A 6,406-nucleotide genomic window follows, 5' to 3' on the forward strand; every position below is an offset into this window, starting at 1 on the left:
CATATTCCCTTCCCCAAGACTCCAAAGAGTCCACTGCCCAGCATGGCCTTGCTGAGTCCTGTCTGTTGAGAGTCTGGCCCCACAAATTTTCTACATTTCCCAAGTCCACGCTGATACCTAAAGAGCAGACTATGTTGACTGTTGCAGAGAGCTTCTTGGCTATTCCAACCTGGGTATAAACATAGTTTACTTCATAGTTTATTGGAGTTGAGAATTTGAAATTTGTATACTGAGTCCTTAGCATCGATCCTATCAAAACATTTCTTGCATGAGCCTTCTAAAATTCACCAATTGTAGTTTAGAAAAAACAAGGGCATAAGGGCACAATAACACATGGAGTATTCAAGTCAAAAATATATGATCTAGGTCTCTCTCTCTCTCCCAAGCACTCCCAAGCTTTGGGCATGTGCTCTCTCTCTCTCCCTCCCACACCTACGCCTTTCCTCCCCATTTCTTCCCTCAAAGCACATACCTTTGCTTACTTTCTCCTAAACTCCAAGGGCTCTGCTTTTGCCTTTGTAACTTGTTTCTTGATCTCACACAGACCATCTGACTCACTTCTTCTCCCTCTGTGACTTTCTAAATGAACTTTTGCTAGTATTTGAGTCTTGACTCTGAATTATTTTTAGCCAAAACTCAAGGACCAAGGTCTAACATCTAGAGCCATTTCAACATTAACACATTGGTTTGTTGAGAATCATTCTTTGAAGCCCAGTCTAGAGCCTATTTCTCCAATGTTCCCAAGACTTTTGAATGCACATAATTCACTATATTACATCTCTTTCTTCTTAAGGAATATAGTATGTTATTGGCAAATAAATTCTGATTTATACAATTTTGTAAATGTGACTTATGTAGTTGAATTCCTCCTTCATCATACACTAAATAAATGCCACAGAGACAAAGAACTTAAATGCGAAAGCAAAATTTTATAAGCATTAGAAGAAAATATAGGATAGAATCTTTATGTCCTCAGGATGCAGTTTTATTTAATAAACAAAATAAATTAACAAACAAAACAGAAACAAAGGCATGGACACATGGAACAGACTGCCAGCTGTCAGAGGGAAGGAGACTGGGAAACTGGATAAAGAAGGTGAAGGGATTAGCCAAAAAAACATATATACACAGCACACAGACAGACAACAGTGTGGTGATCGCCAGAGGGAAAGGAGGGTAGGGGATAGGTGGAGATGGGCAAAGAGGGGAAAAAGAGGATGGAAAGGAAATTTGCTTGGGATGACAGGTACACAATATAGTGTGCAGATGACTTTTTATTTCATTGTACACTTAAGACCTGTATGGTTTTATAAACCAATTTCACCCCAAACATTTCAATTAAAAAAATAAATAAAATATACCCTAGCTGAGTGGCTCAGTTGGTTGTGGCTTCTTCTCCTATGTAAAAACTTTGTGTGTTTGATCCATGGTCAAGGCACATACCTAGGTTAGAGGTTTGATCCCTGGCCAGGGCTTGTACCACAGGCAACAGATACGTGTTTCTTTCTCCCATTGATGTTTCTCTCTCTCTCTCTCTCTCTCTCTCTCTCTTTCTCTGCTATACCTTCCCCCCCCCCCGCCCACGCCCCACTACCAAACATATCCTCAGGTGAGGATTTCAAAAATAAATAAATAAATAAAATGTATGTTGCTGTATAAGTAAAAAAATAAGAAAACAAAAGTACTCAACATGCAAGAAACTATTAATGAATTTGACTATATTAAAATTGAGAACCTAAGCTTATTTAAAAACAATTAGAGTAAAACATATGATAAAAACTAGGAAAATATATATAAATATACATAATCTGAATCTAAGAATGAAGAAAAAAGATTAGCCTATACTCTTCAAAAATGTCACTCCATTTTTTTGTTGCTGTTGTTGTAAGGCAGAGAAAAACTGAGAAGGTGTTCCAATTAAAGGCGACTAAAAAGACATGACAATTAAACATAACATGTGCTCCTAGACTGGATCCTACATCAGAAAAAAAAATTACTAGAAAGGACATCTTGAGACAAATGCTGGAAGTTGAATATGGGCTGTAGGTTAGATATTACATACATATCAATGTGAAGTTTCTGAATGTGATAACTATATCGTGATTACATAAAAGAAGATCTTTGCTCTTAGGAAATATACACTGAACTATTAAGTGTAGGAGGCACTTGAACTCGTAGAAATGGAGATTAGAGTAGTGATTAGGGGGGCCTGGAGGGTGAGGGAAGTGCAGAGATACGGGTCAAAGGGCATGGTTATAAGGTCTAATGTCCATGGGGACCCAATGTACAGCATGGTGATTACAGCTAATATTACATAGAGTGGGACCTTGGGACTCATTGTTAATTTGTTCCGGAACTCATGAAAAAGTGTTGAAACCAACAAGTACACAACAAATTTTCCCATAAGAAATAATGTAATCAGAAATAATTTGTGAAAATTCCCCAAACTTTCACACTTTACTGGGCTAATATTTTGTAATGAGGTTGTTTTGTATTACGGAACCTTAAAACCAAACAGACATGGATTAAAAAGCAATTAATTATATAAAAATAAAATAAAATTTAACTTCACTTTATCTGTACTGAGAGGGGTTCCTGACACAATGAGATGGTGGCGAGGTAGAGGAGGAGGAGGAGGAGGAGGAGAGGGGTTAATCGCTGGAAGAGGAGTCCTCTTCCAAGCCAGTTTCAGACGATTTCTCAGGGATTTCTTCTTTTTTCTGTCTCTTGGCTTCACTGAACACTGTTGGAGACTCAGATTTAGAGAGTTTCACTAAAAACCTATCAAGAGAAACTTGTTTCTGTCTGTGTTTCAAAACGCTTCTGCAGTGTGACATTCTTCATTAAACATGTCCACATGTGGGCTTGTGAGAGTATTGTCTGGGTGATGTTTTTCCACAAAGTTTTGAACTTCAACCCCTTTACCTCACATTTCTTTTATCAGTGCAGTAGACTTTCTCCCTTCCCTCCACCTCACCTGAAGATGAAGCTCCATCATCTGAAAATCCAGACGATGGAACACGTGTACCCAAGGCTTTCTCTTGCTGGTCAGCATCATGACTCATACAAGTTCTAGCAAGTGCAGCGACCAGTCCTGAGCAAGCACCTAGTGCTGAAACACTTTTTTTCTCATCAACATGCGACGAGTACAGGGTTTGACGAGTTCTGAAGCCAGTGAGTACCAAGGTATAACTGTCCCTGGAAGTTGCTAAGACGCCCTTTTCTGTGCCCTTTTAAGGTTGACACAGTGCTAACACAGAAGGTGAAGAGGCTAACACAGAAGGGTAAAGTCTCTGTAAAACTCAGAAAATAGATTGTGTAAAACTCCTCTTTGGATTATTTCTGGAGCCACTGCTGAAACAGAACAGTATTTCCTTTGAGTATCTTTGTGATATTTTTGCACAGTGTATATGGCACGTATATAAGTTTAAATTTAATCTTAGCTTTGATGATACCTTCAGGCATGCTTTTAAAACTCCTCTGGGGATACCATCTAGTATTTTCAAATAGATAAGAGAATTTGGATACTTTGGGTCTCTTTGAAGGTGGAAAAATTCCAGATGATGGAACACGTGTACCCAAGGCTTTTTCTAGACCTCCTTTGAAACTGAAAACAATGTACCTCAAGGTTATTTTTCCTATCTGTTTAAAAGGTCATTTAAAAACTTTTTTTTTTAAAAAGGAAAATTGCTAAGAAAGTAAATCTTTAATGTTCTCACCATAAGAAAGAAATGGTAATTATGTGATGGGGTGGAAGTGTTAGCTAATGCTTTGGTGGTAATCATTTTGCAATACACAAATGTATCAAATCAACACATCGAACACCTTAAACTTAAATAGTGTTATATGTAAATTATATCCCAATAAATCTGGGAGAAAAAAATACCATACTCAAATCCAAATGGTGGTTAGTCCTCATCAGTTTTCCCTTCAGACATGTCAAAAAATTACACACAGATGCCTAGAATGAAAGCTAAAATGTGGCCATTTATTCCCAAAGGTTATGGAGTATTTAAGCAGGCATAAAAGAAAAAATGAAACAAAACTCTATGAGTGGAATTTATGAACAAGTGCAGCTCTTTAATATGGCGAACTTTGAATCTTATTAAATAAACAATATAAATAATATCCGAAATCATAAAAATGAAATCACAAGTTTGAGAAAATACTGTGTGATCCTCTGCTACCCCACATAAAAAGTGTGTGTGTGTGTGTGTGTGTGTGTGTGTGCAGGGTACGATGGATACAGACTTCTTACAAATGATTTGGAGAAATAATAATCTGTGTATGTGTGTGTGCATGTGGAGAAAGACACAGAGAGAAAGAGGAAGAAGAAGAGGTGGGAGAGGAAGAAGAAAGGGAGGAGAAGGAGGAAGAGGCGGAGGAGGAGGGCATGCATAAAACAAAAGAGAAGTGGGTAGAAGAGAGAGGGAAAGAGGTGTCATGGGTCGTGGGATAGTTTACAGAAATCAAATAAAATTATGGGATGCTCTAGAATCTAGGGCTAGATCAGTGCCTCTCAAAGTTTGTTATCCTTTAATTACTTGAAGGTGTTGTCGGGGGTTCTTGTTAAAGTGCAGTTTCTGATTCTGATACTGAGATTCTGTATTGCTTTGTTTTTCAGTCAGAAAAATGGTTTAGTATAAGAAACAATGCCATCAGATAAAAATGCAAAAAAAGTGAAATTATGTCAAAATATTTTAAAATAGCTACACATTTACCTCCCCACCACCTCCCTCCGCCAAAACAAACAAACAAACAAAAAGAAAAAAACCCACTACAGTACTTACTACATACCTGAGCACTAAACACTGAATGACATTTCAAACTTCTTCACACAGGGAATCTGACTCCTCGCAGGTCACTTCTACAGATTCTGTATTTCTAACTAGCTCCCAGGGGATGCTGATGATACCTGCCTCTTAAGTAGCACGGTGCACCACAGTCCTCCCACAGAGGAGTGATGTTCAAAGAATATGTCATTTTGCAGGCCTTTAGCATCTATCTCTCACCTGATGTTTTTGGGTTACATCATATATTTTTAGGAGCTCTAGATGGTGAATCACTAGCCAGACTTCAAGGCACCTAAAATCATAGCCTTAGTCACTTCACATGACCTGGTGCTGCAATCTTGGGCTTAAATCTCCTTCCTTGCAAGCCAGTTGATAACACACACCCTGCAGTTGTACAGTTGCTTTTACATAATGCATGAAAGCAAACCAATAGCTGGGAAATACTTGCAAAGAAGGCAAATATCAAATATCAAGATCATATCCAACATCTTTGGTTCCAATTTCATTTATATTTTCTCACATCACATTTGTGAAGACCTTAAATAAATCACTTAACTGCATGTCATTTCTACAGCTAGTCAGCAGAGAAAATCATATTTACAATCCACCAGGACATTGTGAAAAAGTGAGCTGGGTGATTTGTCTCCAAAAATTATTTTTTCTGTAAAAGCTGGATGTGACAGTCACAAATACGGAGATAAAGCCTACAAGTTTCCCAAGGCAAGTAGAAGTTGGGCTGCAATAAATTATACTATGTCATTTTTCACTTGCACAAATGTTTCTTTTGAGCTTGCAGATCCTATACAACTTGATTATTTGTGAAAAATGTCCTCTCATTTCCAGTCTCAGTTGCTAAAAGGATAGTTACTTACATTAAAATATAAATAACTTAGAATGCATAGCTTAAAATTGAAACTATTGCAATGTGATATATGTATTTTAAAAATGTCATTGATTAAACAAATGAAAAGACAATTAAGTGAAAGTTTATTTAAATGGTTCATAACTTTAAAAATTCATTTTACTTAATAAGGATTTTACCTTTCAAAGATATTTATCTGCATTGTACTTAGGACATAAATATCTACCCATTTAATTTCAAGATGTCACTCTTTTAAAACAAAAAGATTAAAAGCTACTAACATGAACAAAATTCATGTAGAAAAGAAATATTGGTCCCTCTTTAAAGCATTCTTAAAATGACAAAAAATAAGTTTTCCAAGTTACATGATAGACTCACAGAATATCCTAGCCATTTATTTGATGCAATGAGTTTAGATAATTATAGCTGCTTTAATTTTGGAAATATTAACTTATCTAAAAATCTTTTATCAAGCTATATGGAAAATAAAGTCAGCATTTTCTATCCCTAATTTTTTAGGTTTTGGCAGATGTAATCACGTATTTAGATTTGATTGTCTCTGCTCTAAATCTTTTCAAAGTTTCTGTATATTTAGTGGAATTGAAAACCCAGCTTTGTAAACATTTGCACACCCAGTCAACACAATCATGGGTTGAAATCTTGGTCTCTATCTACTTTCACTTTTCGCACTTTTGTTTTGTGAAATTATAGCTACTTACAAGTCAAGAATGGGTTCAGGCCTGTTTTATTG

General features: G+C 36.6%; 1 non-coding gene across 1 annotated transcript; it reads left to right on the forward strand.

The window, feature by feature from the left end:
• Positions 1–3,225: 3,225 nt before the first annotated feature.
• Positions 3,226–3,356, forward strand: LOC129070994 (small nucleolar RNA SNORA26). Its single transcript, XR_008529164.1, has one exon. It is a non-coding gene; the product is annotated as a small nucleolar RNA SNORA26 (small nucleolar RNA).
• Positions 3,357–6,406: the final 3,050 nt, after the last annotated feature.

Source organism: Pteronotus mesoamericanus, unplaced genomic scaffold, assembly GCF_021234165.1.
Source record: "Pteronotus mesoamericanus isolate MK-2021 breed Mesoamerican mustached bat unplaced genomic scaffold, CSHL_Meso_final contig_25, whole genome shotgun sequence".
In the NCBI taxonomy this organism is placed as follows: domain Eukaryota; kingdom Metazoa; phylum Chordata; class Mammalia; order Chiroptera; family Mormoopidae; genus Pteronotus; species Pteronotus mesoamericanus.